The sequence below is a fragment of the Malus domestica genome, chromosome 15 (assembly GCF_042453785.1).
Source record: "Malus domestica chromosome 15, GDT2T_hap1".
NCBI lineage: Eukaryota > Viridiplantae > Streptophyta > Magnoliopsida > Rosales > Rosaceae > Malus > Malus domestica.
This window is the reverse complement of record NC_091675.1, coordinates 34005960-34024105: the sequence shown is the minus strand read 5'-3', so window position 1 is coordinate 34024105 and position 18146 is coordinate 34005960. Positions and strand designations below refer to the sequence as shown.

General features: G+C 34.5%; 1 long non-coding RNA gene across 1 annotated transcript; it reads right to left on the bottom strand.

The window, feature by feature from the left end:
- Positions 1-15758: 15758 nt before the first annotated feature.
- On the bottom strand, positions 15759-17072 carry LOC139192469 (uncharacterized). Its single transcript, XR_011576645.1, has 2 exons — positions 16189-17072; positions 15759-15910 (listed from the first exon to the last, which is right to left on the bottom strand). It is a non-coding gene; the product is annotated as an uncharacterized lncRNA (long non-coding RNA).
- Positions 17073-18146: the final 1074 nt, after the last annotated feature.

Below are 18146 nucleotides of genomic sequence, written 5' to 3'. Positions count from 1 at the left end.
CAAATGAATGTTTTAAAAATATAGGCGCTAAAAGAAATTAATACATGGGTACATAATAAAACTAAAAAGAAAATACTACAAATTTAAAAAAAAAATGTTGCAAATTAAAAGTAGGTACAAACTAAAAATATAAATATATGATACAAAGTTTAGGCATAAAACATAAGTATACCATATGTAATTTTTCTATCATTGATTAAATATACAATGTCATGTGACGGTATACATATGGGTACAAACACAAATAAAACTTTAAAAAATATGGGCACAAAAAGAAACTAATATATGGGTACAAATTAAAAATAGATACAAACTAACAATAAAAATATATGATAAAAATTTAATCATAAATATAAATATACTAATTTTAACATTTTTAACACTAAAGGAATATATTTAAAAATAAAAATATTTTATTATTCAAATAATTAATGATGTTATTAATACCCAAGGATCTTGATCAAAAATTGAAAATGAATAAGATTTTAATCAATGGAGTAGCAAAAAGAAGGATGTGAACCTAATTTCTCCTAAAAAGAATTTAGGTTCAACTTGGGCTGTATATATATGAATCAACTTTACACTGGGATACGTTATAATTTGAGACAAGGTGTGTGTTTGTCTTTAGAGAGACTTTGGATACGGTCTCTAGTTATGAATATTTTTTTATTGAAACCTTGTTGGTTTTTAATTTTTGCTCGAAGTTCTTGAAATTAATGTTATAATTTATTTCTATGTATGTTACTAATTTTTTAAATTAAAAATTAAAATTTATAGTTGTTTATATTAATGAGATAAAATATCATAATTTGTGGGATTAAAAATATTAAAATATAAATATACTATTTTGTGTGTGTGTGTATATATATAAACATGGGTACATTCATCAAAATTAACCAAAAAATTATTGTACCAAAACATGGGTACATTCTTCAAAACCACAAAAAAAAGGGGTATTAGGCTTAATAACATTAGTAAATTTCTTCGATTAAACTTAACATAGATACATTCTCAAATCAAAGAAAAAAGAATGTACCCATATAAGTTTAAAAATGGATTAGAAATTTTTTTGAATAGATTTTATATAAAAAAAATGGTACATTTTATGTCACATCCCCGCCCGGGCCCACTACCTCCCGCGCCCGTTCCACCACCGTAGCATGATATTGTCCGCTTTGAGCTTACCATTCCCTCACGATTTTATTTTTGGGAACTCATGAGCGACTTCCCAATGGGTCACCCATCCTGGGAGTGCTCTGGCCTCCTTCTCGCTTAACTTCGGAGTTCTTACGGAACCCGGAGCCAGTGAGCTCCCAAAAAGCCTGCTAAGTAGGGATGGGAATATACATTTAAGGATCACTCCCCTGGGCGATGTGGGATGTTACAATCCACCCCCCTTAGGGGCCCGACGTCCTCGTCGGCACACTTCCGGCCAATGATTGACTCTGATACCATTTGTCACATCCCCGCTCGGGGTGGACCACTTCCCAAACCCGTTCCACCACCGTAGAATGATATTGTCCGCTTTGGGCTTACCATTCCCTCATGGTTTTGTTTTTGGGAACTCACGAGCAACTTCCCAGTGGGTCACCCATCCTGGGAATGCTCTGGTCTCATTCTCGCTTAACTTCGGAGTTCCTACGGAACCCGAAGCCAGTGAGCTCCCAAAAGGCCTCGTGCTAGGTAGGGATGGGAATATACATTTAAGGATCACTCCCCTGGATGATGTGGGATGTTACAATCCACCCCCCTTAGGGGCCCTACATCCTCGTTGGCACACTTCCAGCCAAGGATTAACTTTAATACCATTTGTCACATCCCAGCCTGGGTCCACCACATCCTAAGCCCGCTCTACCACCGTAGCACGATATTGTCCGCTTTGGGCTTACCATTCCTTTACAGTTTTATTTTTGAAAACTCACGAGCAACTTTCTAGTGGGTCACCCATCTTGGGAGTGCTCTGTCCTCCTTCTCGCTTAACTTCGGAGTGCCTACGGAACTTGAAGCCAGTGAGCTCCCAAAAGACCTCGTGCTAGGAAATGATGAGAATATACATTTAAGGATCACTCTCCTGGGCGATGTGGGATGTTATAATCCATCCCCTTAGGGGCCCGACATTCTCGTCGGCACACTTCTGGCCAAGGATTGATTCTGATACCATTTGTCACATCCCAACCTGGGCTCACCACATCCCGGACCCGTTCCATCACCGTAACACGATATTGTCCACTTTGGGCTTACCATTCCCTCACGGTTTTGTTTTTGGGAACTCACGAGCGACTTCCCAGTGGGTCACCCATCTTGAGAGTGCTCTAGCCTCCTTCTCGCTTAACTTCGGAGTTCTTACGGAACCTGAAGCCAGTGAGCTCCCAAAAGGCCTCGTGCTAGGTAGGGATAAGAATATACATTTAAGGATTATTCCCCTTGGCGATGTGGGATGTTATATTTTACATATAACAACTTAGGCCACAGGTGTGCTGTCATTTAGTGTCTCTTATGTGTCTCATTTTTGAATTTTTGACATCTGTCATCAACTTAACCCTAAACTTAACAGTGTTAACCTTTTAAAAGAAGAATAAAAAATAAAAAATAAAAATTGATAATTAAAGAAAACCAAAAGCCAACAGCAGTCAAACTTAGCCCGAGGGCCACTCACAGAACCACACCACCCCATCCCCCCATCGTCGTAGGCGAAGCTTCTCCTCACCGCCGGCGAAGACTCTTTTACTCTTTCTCTCTCCGGTGAACCCACTCCACTGATTATTATTTTTATTTTTGGGGTTTCCTTTCCCCACTCGGTGGGTTCACTTTCATATATAACCATCATAGCCTACCATCCCCAATTTCTTTAATTATTTTCAAGATTTGTTAGAATTTTCACAATAGATATTCTATTGGGATTTTCAACAAAACCCAGATTCTTCCCCAATCTGAGATATTATTCTTATGAAAAATTATCAATAGATTCGACCTAGAAAAATATGCTGACAGAAGTTTGATTTGGTTGTGGATATTGAGTGGGGAAGATGGATATCTAAATCCTGGAGCAAGAGAGAGAGAGAGGGGGAGGATTCGAGGGGAGGCTTTGGCGGCAATGAGCAGGAGCGGTCCGAGTGGGGTTACTGCTGGTGACGGCTGCGCGAAGTTATCTTGCGTGGACTTCGACATCTGCTAGGTCCTTTGTTTTTTCTTTTTATTGTATTTTTTTTAATTTGATAAAAGTTAGCAGTGTTAATTTTCAAAGGAGACATAAATTTGGAACCAGTAAACCTGTGGCCAATAAATTGGTATATTTAAGAATGAGTATATTTTAAGATTAAAAATTTGAAAAAATTACATGAATACAACATGTAAGATTAAAAAATTGAAAACATTTTTTAAAAAAGCTAATGGGTACAAACGTATTCTAATTTATTTATTTATTTTGAAAATGTTTTGAATTGAAAATTAGTTAGGAGTTTAATAAAGGTGTGAGTATTAAAATTCTAAATCAATTATTAATTTTTTATTTTAAAAAATTATGTAACTGACATATAAATTCATTATTACATTAATGCTAGGAACTTTGATCAAAATCTGAAAACTAATAAGGTTTCAGTCAATGAACATTAATAATTAGGGACCGGATACTAATTTTTCCTTGTCTTTAATGTCTACATAACATTAAGGAGTAACCCCATAATAGTCACAAACTGGTTTAGTCCCAACATTATTAGGAGGATGGTGCTTGTCACTAAAATTGTCAATTTGTTTGACACACATAGATAGCTAAATGATTTCTAAATTGCATGATTTTTTTCTAAAATGATCTTTAAATGATAATAAAGAAAATAAAAAATATCGATTATGATGTTTGTACCATCAAAATACGTTTATAATCACAAGTGGATGGACAAGAGATTCCCCCAGTGTTTAACTCTGTTTCACTCCATTTGCTAACTTGGTCAATTCTAAGTAAAGTAGAAAAAAAAAATGCATAAACATTTCAAAAAGTAGCAAAAGAAATTATCATTTGAAAACCATATAAATTTAAAGTTAGAAAAATTTATAGTATGGTAAAGGTAAAACAAAAATTCATAGTATCCAATTTGAGTTTGATCTCCGAGTGATGTATCTGTTTTGGGATAACGGTAGACCGGGACGTTTTGAAATAGGTGACTCAATTTTGAATTTTTTTAAATTAAACATCTATGCTTTTTAGAGATTTGATTAAACTTTTCTTCTCATAATTTTGGTGCCGCATGTATTAGAATTAAAATTTATGTACCAAAATTACATAACATTTTGATTACTCTCTACCTCTTTGGAGATAATTGTAAAAAAAAAAAAAAAAAAGCGTAAATACAATTTATTTTCACAATACTTTCTACAATTTAGCAATGATTATCTACGATTTAATATATATATATATATATATATATATATTTTTTCAAAACGATTTAAAATATTTTAAAATCCAATGAAATCAAGCCTACCAAAAACAGGACTGACAGCAGTATAAACGTACCAATAAATAATGTGTACAAAATCGAACGTACCAAAACTGAAAATAATGTACCAATATCAACATATATACCAGATCAAACGTACCAAAATCGCAAATAAACATACCAATCAACGTTTTTTTACATATTCAAACGTACCCAACGATAATATACACATAATATGTTGTACCTGATAATAGTTTGTCAACAACTATAAGTAAAAAGAATGCAAAGAAAAATAGTTTGACAAAAAAATATGAAAAAATTACTGTGGATCACCAACGATTTGGAAAAAAAATCCATAAAATCAAACCGTTTGGAAAAAGATAGAATATTTAATGTTTGTAGGACAAAACAATTTATTTTGATCAAAAGAATATAATTGGAAAAAGAGATAATAGAGTTAATAACTAATATCCCACTAAATAAGGAAAAAAAATACATCCAACAACTTAGAGGATAAATTCAGAAATTAATAATTAACATTTTATTTCAATATATATAATGATATGTAATTTAAATTAACTGAAAATCCTGAGGTGTTTATTGGTCAAAGCACTTTTATCAAATTTTGAAAATACACAAATGTTTAGTCTAAAAGATATAAAAAAAAATGTAGGGGATTCTAATTTTCTCTAAATAATAATCAAACACAATGACTATTTTGACATATATGCTCTATTTTTATAGTACATGTGATGTAAGGATAGGGAAGTTGACTAAACCTCAAAACGCTAGCAATAATAATTTGGAACCTAAAATCTTTCACTTCTAAGTAAAGATGAATACTACTAGTACTGTTAAGTTGCTACAAGTCTCTATTTTTTAACACCAACGGAATGAACGATATCAAGCAATAGGAGCAAACATATGAAACAATTTGGCCAAATTAAAACTACAGAGACTAAACTGGTCATATAAGTAAAACATATGACTGTTTGAACTTTATTATATAGCATTTTCTTGCATTCTTGCATCGTATTAGAGTAATTAAAACTTTTCTTCATACCACATCATGTGTCACTACAATGCAAGAGTACATCAAATGCGTTTACAAGACCGTATAAAAATAAAAATAAGCGTCATTTTGGTTTCAGTCCCTAATCAAATTAGTTGTTAGACTAAAACCTTATTTGTTTAAATATTTTGATTGAGGTCCTTAACATCATTTAAAAGATTTAACTCATGCATTTATGTATTTAATTTCCCACAAATTATGAAATTTAAACAAATTCAAATAATATTTTTAAAATATAATAAATACTTGAAAATAAATATTAGAGTAATATTGTTCTTCACAAAATTATAGCAGATAATGTACCCACACAATTATTAACATATTTTAAAAAATAACTGTTGATATAGTTTAAAACATAAAATAAATGCATATAATTAGCATGGGTACATTTAGCAAAATTAAAAATGGGTACAAATATATTAAAAAATATGAGTACAAAAAGAAATTAATATATGGATACAAATTAAAACTGAAAAAAAAATTGGTACAAATTAAAAAAGGGTTGCAAAGTAAATTGGGTACAAAGTAAAAATAAAAATACATGATAAAAAATTAGCCATAAATATAAATATATTAAATGTAACATTTCTAAAACTAAATGAATATATTTAGAAATAAAAAATATTTTATTATTGAAATAATTAATGAAGTTTATTAAAACGTAAGGACCTTGATTAAAAATTAAAAAGAAATAAGATTTTAATCAATAAAATAACAAAAAGAATAACGAGAATCTAATTTCTCTTAAAAATAACATGCACGTAAAGGCAAAATTGACACAGACAAAACTTACACTACCAACTAGAAAGCCCACATCATTAAAATTAAGCATGATGCTTAGCCAAGAGCACATAACCGAAAACAACATAAACCATTAGAAAATTATAGAATTGTCGTCGTCAAACCAGTGACATCTACTTTAGAAAACACCATCGCCTGAAAGAGTGTCGTCGTCAAACGAATCACATCTACCTAAGAAAACATTATAGAATAGAGACGTATCTTAAGAATTTGATCTTCAGCAAACCAACCGCGCATAATAGTGAATAACAAGGATCCTTTTGTGACGATGTTGACCAAAACCAACTAAGAAAATGCACCAAAATCCTTCGTAATAAACAGTTAGATTTAGCAAATAGATAAATTTAGAGGCATGATTTTGGATGGATGATTGGATTTAAAAAGAGAGAATAAGTGATGCTGAACTCAAAGTCTAAGCATGGCTTAGACTAAGACTGAGTCACCACAAAGGTATTCTTATTCACCACAACGGGTTAACTCAAAGGGAATAATAACAAGGAAAAAAAGAGTAAGGAAGGAGGAAAAACATAAGTACGTGCTTTTAATACATATCACATGTTGCAATAAAAAAAAACACCCTAGCAAGCGTATGAAAAATGAACTTTTGTTTTCTCTGTGATTTTCTTGTCACCAAAACTAGAAGCAAATCCCGAATCATGGGGGTTAATGTTATGTCCATTCTAGTTAAGTGCTATGTCATAAATTTTCTGTCCAAAAATGTTGTCCTTAGTATTGACTCGAGAAAATCTCACTTCATTTAGGATAATGGTCGGTCCTTTATAACTATAATTTTGGGCTCGAGGCTAAAAATTGGATATTTAAATCCTAAAATGTGATAAAAAATGCTTAGCCCACTTCCCGACTCCTTTAGGGTAGATTATATCGTTTGTTAAAGAAAATGATATCAACTAGGGGGAAACCTAATAAATTCGTGACTAAGAACTTAAACACCGAGCTCTAGGATATGATTATACACCCTAAAACAATCAATCTTGTCATCAAAATGTAAGAAAATTAGGTAGAAATAAAGTTTTCTCAAAATCACCATTACATGTAATATCAAAAGAGATGATTCTCACACAACCCTCTTAATTTATGATCATGAGATTAGATATGCGGCATGGTTCATGCTTTCTGTACATTTCTCAACGTACTGTTCGTTTATCAATGTTCTAGCCATGCATGACCATTGTACTGATCTCTTACTAACCACGTACAATTTTTTTTCTCTCTCTTTTCTTTTTTCGTTGGCAGCACTTTTTGTTCAAGCGTACTATAATTAATTGCAGTGTTTGGGGAAGAAAAGAAAGTAAGAAAATGAAAATCACACTTTGGGTGAATTATTGCGAGAAAAGATCCATACTTTCTATCCAACCACACATAATGTTTCAATTTTGAAATTTATAAACTGGGAAAAGTGGAACTACTTTCAAGCACTCCCTCCTCTGGAATTGTTATGATTAAGATGGGAGGAGGGTGACTTTGCATGAAAGTTGAAACGGTGATATATATATATATATATATATATAAAGTTGGTAATCTTTTTTATTTGGTTGATTGATAGATCATGATCTTTTTCACTTCAATTATGCAGCTTTTCACCTTTGGTTTAAATTTGGAATGATGAGGGGCATGCAACACTGATGATTTCATGAAATTTGAATTTTTTTGGTGCGAAGTGGAGATACATCTACAAATAAAAATCGTAGGATTTTGTACACTTTTAAAAAGGGGTGACTTTTTTCTTTTACAAATCAAATCTTGTTCAAATTATATTGTGGTAAATAAATCCAAAATGATTAGGCATGGGATTTTGAAAGATTTAAGGGACTTGAGAGGGAGATTGTTATTACCGGCGACACTTATTTAGGGATCATGGTGGCCCATGCTAGTGAACAAGCCTTTGCTCATTAGCAATGATGGCTCTTGTTTCGCTCACTCATATCATCTCAGCCCATAGCTAGGATAAATGTCAAAGACAGAAACAGTAAGGCAAACTGGAAAATGCATCTCTCACTCTATAATCCTGCCCTACATTTTTTAGCCTAAACTCAAAAAGATGAACAACTTTTGGCATCCCCATCAAAAGGCTGGCACCATTCCCTCACTTGAAAAGCATATATTCAAGTACCAAACACTAGATGAAGACAAATGTCTCGAATTTACAGAATAATCACATTTGATAAACAAGTGATTATATTCCATAGTACAAATTATCTTTATTTTAGTTATTTTATCTTGATACAATTTTAAAACTTTATGGTGTAATGGGAGAAAATTGAAATTCATGACTCGTTTTAAATTTCGCTTAAAACTTTGTAAATCTCATTCATGAATTACGTCAAAGTGTTATACAGTTTAATTATGCTTGCTTCTCAGCTAGAGTTGAGGATAACTGTGTTAAAGTACATATTACAATGTTTCATTCATGAATTTTAACAATGCTTTAAGCTTTCAAAATTATTAGAGAAAAGCATTCGAGTGTACCCAAGTTATTTAGAACAATGTTCTCCCTTCTCTGCATTCAAGTTCGAACATCATTCTCGTAACCTAGATTATTTAGCATTAATCCTATTGTTAAATAAAGAAAAGTCATAAAAAAAAGTTAAAGAATAAGGGAAAGGGCGAGATGATAATTGTTGGATGGAAGTTTTTATAGAAAAGAGTTTGAACGGTATATTAGGGATACTTTAGGGATAATGGGTTATGAACTCATGAGAAGAGGGGATTATAATTTTCTTAAAAAGAAAACTAACAAAAAGTCATTAAAAACTGTAGTTTTAATGAAAATCACAAAATAAAAATGTAAGTAAATAGTATTTTTTTTTTTAACTTTGATGGACGGTGGATATATATGGAGTGGTGGAAAAATAGAAAAGCACCCTCTTGGTCACTTTCCTCTCTTCTCTCCCTATTTTTATTACTTTTAATCATCTCCATCTCTTGGTTATTGTCCCTCTTTTGCTATGTTGAAGAGAACCTTTGTCCAGTAGTGATTGGTGTGTCGAGGAGAGCCTTTTTCAACGGCTATAGTTTACTGCTCAACTTTAAATCATAAACGGTTGCTGTTACTTAGATATGAGTTTGTGATTTTTGTGGTTTACACTTGGTAAAAGTCTACAAGGAGTTTCAAAGGTTGTTGGAGGTGTCTCATACCAATACTTTTGACATTTACAAAATCATTAGAAGGTGGTGTAGTCTTTTTGTCATGGTAACTTTACAATAGTTCTCCGGTTTACATAGTTTAATTTTTTTTTTAGTGTTATCTTCCTTGTGGTATTGTATTGTGTTAGTGAGCTTATAATTGTGGAGTTGTGGTTTTTCTTTGGCATGTGTGGTCATTTTTTCCTTCTCCAGGAATTTACTATGTGATTTTTCTCCCGTAAGGTTCGCTCTGAGACCCACATTTGACATGCATGTAAGGTACTGATGGTTCTGAATGAAGTTTTATTTAACATATTAAAAAAAAAAGTACAATTGGTTCATTTCACAAAAGGATAGATTCATTTTTACTAACAACAACAAAACCTTATTCTATTAATTGGGGTCAACTGTATGAATCCTAAAACACCATTGTGCTCGATTTTGCACCAAGTCTACATTTGGCTCCAAGTACTACATGTTTTTTCTTAGAGTCTCTTTTCAGGTCTTCCTAGGTCTTTCTCTATCCCTTTTGCTCTAAGCCTCTGTCTCATAATCACATCTTCTAACCGGTGCATCTATAGGTCTTCGGTTCACATGTCTAAACCACCTTAACCAATATTTCACTCATCTTATCTTCAATTGCAGCCACTCACACTTTACCTCGAATATCTTTTTTCTTAATCCTATTCTTTCTTGTCTGCCCACACTCTAACAAAGAATTCTCAGCTTCACTACACTCATCTTTTGCACGTATTGATGCTTGATCGCCCAACATTCTCAGCCATAAAGACTAGTTTTTGATGAGCTTTGTGTAACCTTTCATTCAATATATATGAGTGACTCAGTAGATGTAACTCAGTTTGAGGGGTAAACCACTTAAATCCTTAAATCTTATGGTTTAGTTCTTATCATTTTAATCCCTAGCCCACCATGGATCAACCACATGGCCATACTAGTCTTTGTTAGTCTCACCATCATTGAGCGTCAAGCGTTACGCTTTTTCAAATCTATAAAGACTATGTGCAAACCTTTTGCGTATATCTATATTGTTACATTGATCTAGTAAGAGATAGGCCACCCCTGGCATAAACCTGATTGGTTGTATGAGATCTGTTTCTTATCTAAGTCTATGTTCAATTACACTCTCCCAAAGCTTCATTAGATAGCTCATCAACTTAATACCCTATAGTTCAAACAATTTTGTATGTCACCCTTATTCTTGTAGATAGGCACCATAGTGCTTTTTTACCGCTCATTTTCAATAATATTGTGAAAATTAATAATGGAGTTAATAGGGATTCCCACGTTATCCACTTGATGATGGCTCATTATGATGTCAAAAGTATTATAAGCTACCTATTATATTGGGTTAGAAAATTAAATGTTACAGGCGAAAAAAAATTGCTGAAGATTGAACGCACACTAAAGTGGACAAACACTATTATCACTATTATAGTAAAGCGTCATCAGAATTGAATTTTACTCGATTAAAACATTAACATTTGTTCATTCCCACGAGCACCCAGATTTAGAACAATGAAAATAATTGGACTTTCATGGCTTCCTTTATCCCACAATAATAGCTAAATAATTATGGTTAAGATAGCTGTTGAAATGTTATGGGCTTATTAATTACTCTTCAAAGCTTTAAACGCAACCCATGGTCCTCAAACTTAGAAAGTAGAATGCACACTTGACCTCTAATAAAGACACTAAACAAAAGTATGGTTCCTAACACTTGGCCTCTAATACCCATTTTGTTGAAATGGATGAAATATTACATATTTAGGCTTAACCAAGTTAGAGAATGTGTTCATTTATCTGCAATCAAGTTTGGATACATGTTTCTGTAATTTAAATTAGATGAGAATGTTGCTCAAACTGAGAAATGAATGAAATAGACCTTAATAATATTTGTATTGAATACAATTATTAAACTCTCAACTATCAAATATAATTCATGTAAACATATTTATTTAATATAATTACCATGTGATTGTCGAGATGATAATTATATTAAAAATACATAAATATTGCAGTCAATTCCTAAATTTGAGTGACTCAAATTCATAGTCTTAAAACATAATAACCAGTCTGGCAAATTATGCGTCAAGCTTTGGCCACGAAGAACACAATGAAATGCAGGCGTACGTGCTGAGTAAGATGCAGGCGTACGAGCAGAGAGCAGCACACGCGGATGATGCACTGCCATGCAACAAAGGGTTGAAGGCCAAAGGAGGCAGGCGGGCACTACTTTTAGATAGCTTGGTGTGCACCCATTGATTAGATTTGTCAATTGTCTCACCCAGTGAATTCTCAGAAGGCAGAGAAGTCCATTGACATCGAGAATATGCACTGCACAGCAGCACAAGCACAAAGACAGGCATAGTGTGGGGCCTTTCCCAAGTGCAACCGTCCTTTGTTCCATCATGGTTGCTCCCCCTTCATGATTCTAATTCCCTGAGCCCATGTTAATCATGGTCACTGACTCAGCTACGACCCTACCCTCACTTTCAATTCGCTGCCCTTCCTTGCATGCACGCACACTTAAGAGCAATTCCACCCCTAAGGACTTTGCGCCAGCACCCAGCGCATTTATCCACTCAAATGAACAGTAATAGACTGGAGTGAACAGTAATAGGCCAAGGCATCTCCACCCCTAAAAAAATGCGTTGGTACCCAGCGCATTTATTTGGTGTTTTTTTTTTTTAAGTTTATTTTGGATAAGATTTTTAACCAATTTCAAATAAAATTTCAAATAAACTTAAAAAAAAATACACACTAAAATAAAATTACATACTCATCAAATAAACTATAAAAAAAAAAACACACTAAAATGAAATTACATAAACTCATCAAATACATTTTATTCTTCAACCACAAGTTTTTTGGTATTTTTTTTTTCACACAAAAAGTATATGAAAGCTTTGGTAGAAAGTGTAGAAAATATTGAAATGTGGTGTAAGGTAGAAGATGAGAGTTAGGTATTTATAGAAAAAATAAATAATTTTTTTTTAAAATTTTATGTATTTTTTAATATTTTTTCTGTATGTTTTAATAAATGTTAATTAGTTAATTAACGTGGACCGTTGATCTGTGATCGAACGGTATATTTTAAAAGTAAAATTTAATTTTTTTTACCATTGGAAATCCAACGGTCTAGAAAAACTAGCCGTTGGAAATCCAACGGATATAAGCATGCCACGTCGCTGATGGGATCCGGAGCACAAGTGGGCTGACAGCCCTGTCAGCTACTCGCGGCAGCGCCTGCGTGAAGCGCACGCGCCAGGCAAACTGCCCAGCTTCTTGCTCAGTCTGTTTTGGGCTGGGCTCTTGCCCAGCTCGGGCTGGGTACCAGTCAAATTGAGGGGTGGACTTGGTTGACAGGGTGCTGGCCCTGTTTTTCTCCTGGGTCCTGGGCAAATTCCACTCCGGTGGAATTGCTCTAAGAGCACTTCCACCCCTAAAAGTGAGCAATAACTGTTCGACTATATTTTTATTTTTAGAAGTTGAATAGTCCAGGTTATTGGTAGCAAAATATTATTTTTTTTAATAAAATAATAAAAGATATTTTTATTTTTACAGATATGATTTTTCACCAAAGGTGAAAAAGCATAATTAGGTATTTATAGAAAAAAAAATGTTTTTTATTTTATTTTAATTTTTTTGTATTTTTAATAATTTTTTTCTAACAATTGATGTCAGGCTGACGTCAACCTTTCGTTACATAGATCAAGTGCTAGGCCCGTGGATTCCCTCTCTAGGTGGAAGAACCGGGCTCTTTGGAGCCCAATGGCCTAGACTAGGTTGAAGGGTTTTATTGGGTGGGAAGGGAATTGGCTAGCCTATTCCCTAGGCGATTTCAAAGGGCTGGAGTTGTTCTAAGGCCATCTCCAACTGATGGTTGGACAGATGGCTCGTTTTAGCCATCTGGCCCTCCAAGATCCTCAAAGATATTAATATTTTAATGAACAATACATGACCATATTTGCCTCCGTTTCCAACCGAGGGCCAGAGGGCCATAAGGCCAAACATAATTTATTATTTTAAAAACTACAACTTAAAATAAAATGAAACAAATTTTGTGAAATAGAAGTTATAGGAAAATATGGAATTTAAAAAAAATATGAAACAAATTTTGTAAAATAAAAGTTGTATTAAAAAATAGAAGTTATATGAAAAATTTTGTAAATAAAAAATAATAATAAAACTGTAAAAAAAAAAAAATCAAATGCAACGGCTACTAGCCATTGCATTTGAATTTTTTCTTAAGAAATCCTGTTGGTTATAACCGACAGGAATACATTGATATTATTTAGTATAAATGTATTACTGTCTACTATAACCGACAGTAATACATTTATATTAAGTAATATAATGTATTCCTGTCGGCTATAATCGACAGAAATAACAAAACATTAAAAAAAAAATGGCCAGCCCTCCAGCCCTCTCTGATTCCGTGGGGCCCTCCCAGATTCCAAAGCCCTCTAGCCTAGCCCTCGGTTGGAGACGATTTTCAGGCTATTTTCAACCATCTGGCCCTCTGGACCATTCGGTTAAAGATGGCCTAAGCCAAGCAAGGTCATTAAATATCAATGTATAGTATAAATGACTTTTTTTTGTTCGTTTAGTGGAAAGCGAACAAAAGTTTAGAACTCCAAACTCGAGTTTGAACTCCCACAAATGCATTCATTGGAAACATTTGCTCTGCTTTGGCGTATCGTTTAACTCAATAGCCAAAAGTACGTTACCATCTCATGTGGTTTCAAAACATCATGTAGAGGGGAATTAATTTGTCATCAAAGTATGATGAGATACCTCATAAATAAACATATATGTATGAAGATGGATCCGTGGCACCACTTTTTATAAACAACTTTTGACACACGTTTTTGTGCCAAGAGGATCCTCGCCAGATACTCTCTGTAAGGATCATGGGGATCCTCTAATCCCATCCGTTCATCGTACATCGTGTGGTCAGAAATCATTGTAAATTTTTTTATTTAAAATTGAATATAAACAATACCTAACAAAAACTGGTCGCACGATGTACGATGAACGGATGTGATTGGAGGATCCGGCAATGATCCTCTCTCATTTTTGTGGAGCCACTTCGTAATATATTTCAACAATCTGAACCTATCCTTTAAGTCTTCCCTTAAATATCATGTCTAAAAAAAGTCGCTCAAATATGAATCCATATGACCGTTGGATTAAGGCTTTAGGTTTAGATCATGGAAATACATCACGGAGTGGAATCCACAAAAACTTGTATCAAAAGTTGTGTAAAAAAAGTAGTGCCATAGATATTCGTCTGATTTATACACCACAAGATGTCTTATTAGTTTTGGATTTGTCTAATTTTGTTGCAAAGATAATCTATTCTGCTGGTTGGCTATTCAAATCATGCATAGAATGTGGAGTGAGTGGCAGAAAAGAAGAAACATTTTGCTGAGGTGTGGACATAGGCTGCTCGTGATCAGAAGCTGGTGAAGCTATTGTAATATTTGGCTGAAAAGAGGACAACAATTGTTGTGAAGAGCTTGGTCCAACAAGAATTGGTATCGGTGCTGTCAAAGGAGGTGGATTAGCTGCTTTGTCCTTAGATACAAGCTCAGAGTGGAAAGTTGAGTCCAACAAAAGTTACATGCCGTGAAATATGCAAAGGACTAGAGATGGGTTCCAAGCATTAGTAACCTTCGTAATGTAGATCATACCCAATGAAGACACATTTTATGGATGTAGGCATAAGTTTGTGTTCATTGTATGGAACCAAGTGTGGGAAAGAAGCACAACCAAAAGCTTTGAGCATCTTGTGGTCTAGAGGATGCTGATTCAGTTTCTCATAAGGATAAATATTTGTATGGTTCATTGAGCAAGCAGTTGATGAGATAAACAGAGGTTGAAAAAGCTTCAACCTAATAGCTAGATGGAAAATTGGATTGAAACAATAAACAGAGTCATTTTTCAACAATGTATTTAATAACTAATAGCATTATCTCGTGGAAACTGCATGAATAACCGACTTGTGAATTCACCACCACCATCCATTTGCAATGTTTTGACTGTTAAATTGAGTTGATTTTCAATCATGCTTTAAAATCCTACCAAGGTGGCAGGCACATGCATTTGATTTAGTAATGGACAAAACCAAACATAACGAGTATGCTAATCGACAATAGAGAGATAAAACCGATATCCAAACTTTGACGAGATAGGGGCTGGTCCCAAAAGATCAAGATGTAATAGTTCTAATGGTTTTTGTGCATGATAAGTACGATTAGAAAAATAAAGTCTGCAAGATTTTCCAATAAGACAAATATGGCAAATTTTATTAGAATCAATCTCACCACTAACAGGTAAGTGTCGTTGATTCGACACATCAAAAGATGGGTGTCCAAGACGAGCATGCCAAACGTCTTGGGTTGTCTTCTCTCCATAGAAAGCTATCTTCTCGATAACCCTTGAAGCAGCACAGAGTGATAAAGACCATTAGAACTACTGTCAATTAGAAGTAGATTCCTCGTCTTGTTGTCCTTAACAAAGAAACCATAAGAATTTATGACGAAATAATAGTCCTTGTCATGATAAAATTTCCGATGGACAATATATTTTTCCAAATGGCAGGAACACATAAGACTTATTTAAGATGTAATGAACTCATTGGTGTGCATAATTTTCCATCTCCAACATACATAATAGAAAGATGATATCTGTTAACAACAATAATAGAATCAGTACCTGTATAAGGTTGAACTTTAGTGAGTGCACAAGGATCACACACTATGTGGTGGGTTGCTCCGGAGTCAAAACATCAAGTCATTGGGTCTGAAGTAGAGCCTGAGTGAGCGGCTGTGTAGGCATAGTTTTCCTGATGAGGACCGACACGAGAGTCGTGGTCATCCTTTCCACATTGTTGACAGGGACTATCAAACTGAAACTTCCGAGTATTTTGAAGGTGTTGGAGCAGCGGTGGACGATGATAAGATGAAGGTGAATTGTGTCAAGAGTTAGTCTAACTCTTACCATCGTGATTTTGAGACCAAGGATTGCCATCATTTCAATCTCGATTGTTTCGCCACCCACCATCATGATCTCACTTAAAGTTTCTCCTATAATCTCCATGGTCATGCTCATTATCCAGATTTGACCACGTCCACCACCTTGCCCCTTGTAGTTGTTGGAATGAGGTTTGTTGCCTGAGTGATCTTGGGCTACTCGATCTGTAGCAAATTCAACTTCGGTTGACAGTGAAAATGTCGACATTCTTTTCTGAAGTTGTTTTTCTTGGAGTAGATTGAAGAATTCGTCAAAAGTGAGAGATTGACGAAGATGAAGAGAGGTTGTAAATTCCTTGTATTCATGTTGAAGGCCGTGTAGAGCATATTCAACCAATTCAGCTTTTGCCATGTTGGATCCAGCAGAAGCAAGCAAGTCAAAAATTGATTTGGCATGAATAAGATAGTCCGAAACTGACTGTTGCGAGGTTTTCTTGAGCATACGAATTTGATCCCTCAGAGTTCGCACATGATTTTTGGAGATGGGAGAAAGCCTCTTTTCCAAGAGTGTCCAGGCCTCTTGAGCAGCGGTGGACTTTATTGAGGAAATGAAGAGTCTTTTTCATTAACTCTGGAGAATAATTTTACAGAGTGTATATATACAAACAAGTAGAGTAAAAACTAAAATTACCAAGAGTAAAAGAATTATTACAACAGTAACTTTAACTAACTCTAACTAACTTTTGACTCTTGTACATTTTTATATATTCTATTATTCTATTCACACCTCCTCAAGTTGAACGGAGAAGGTTGGAGTGAAAGCTTGGATCACAGATCAAGGAACTGTTGTCGAGGAAGTGATTTTGTGTGAATGTCAGCGGTCTAATCCTGACTACATACAAACTGAACTGTGAGAAGCTTAGCAAGAACAAGCTCCCTAATATAATGGTAGTCAATTTCAACATGTTTAGTCCGAGCATGGAAGACATGATTTGAGGCCAAAGTAATCGCAGATATGTTATCACACCAAATTTGGGGTATAACAAGCAACTGAAATCCAATATCAGCAAACAGTTGGCATATCCAAGTGATTTCAGCTGCTGTATGGGCTAATGATCTGCATCTGGTTTTGCCATTGGACAAAAAGTATCACTAATATCTATTCCTTCTTGCTGATTATACCCCTTGGCCACTAATCTGGCCTCATATCTGTCCACAGACCCATCTGGCTTTCTTTTAATCCAGAAGACCCATTTACATCCCATTAATTTTTGAGAAAAGTGAGGTGGAACTAGTGTCTAAGTCCCAACACTATGCAAAGCATTGAACTCATCTTGCATAGCAGCCCTCCAATGGGGAAATTTTGAGGCTTGCAAGTAAGTAGAAGGAACATACTCAAGATCTAGAGTAAATGTTAATGGGTGTTTTGTGGCAGTGAACGCTTTGGGTTTATAGATCCCAGATTTCGATCGAGTTTGCATAGGATGAGTAGAAATAGGAGGAAGTGGTGGGGGTGGTGGTAAGGGTACTATAGGACTAGCACTAAGGGGAGGTGGTGTTGGTGGTGATGGTGAGGGTACTAGAGAATGAGTGACATCTGTGGGTAATATAGATGAGGGGACAGATGGTGACTGTTGAGGAGAAGAGGAAGAAAACTTGTTGTTTGATGAGGGATATAAGTTTAGAAAGGTAAGAGAGAAA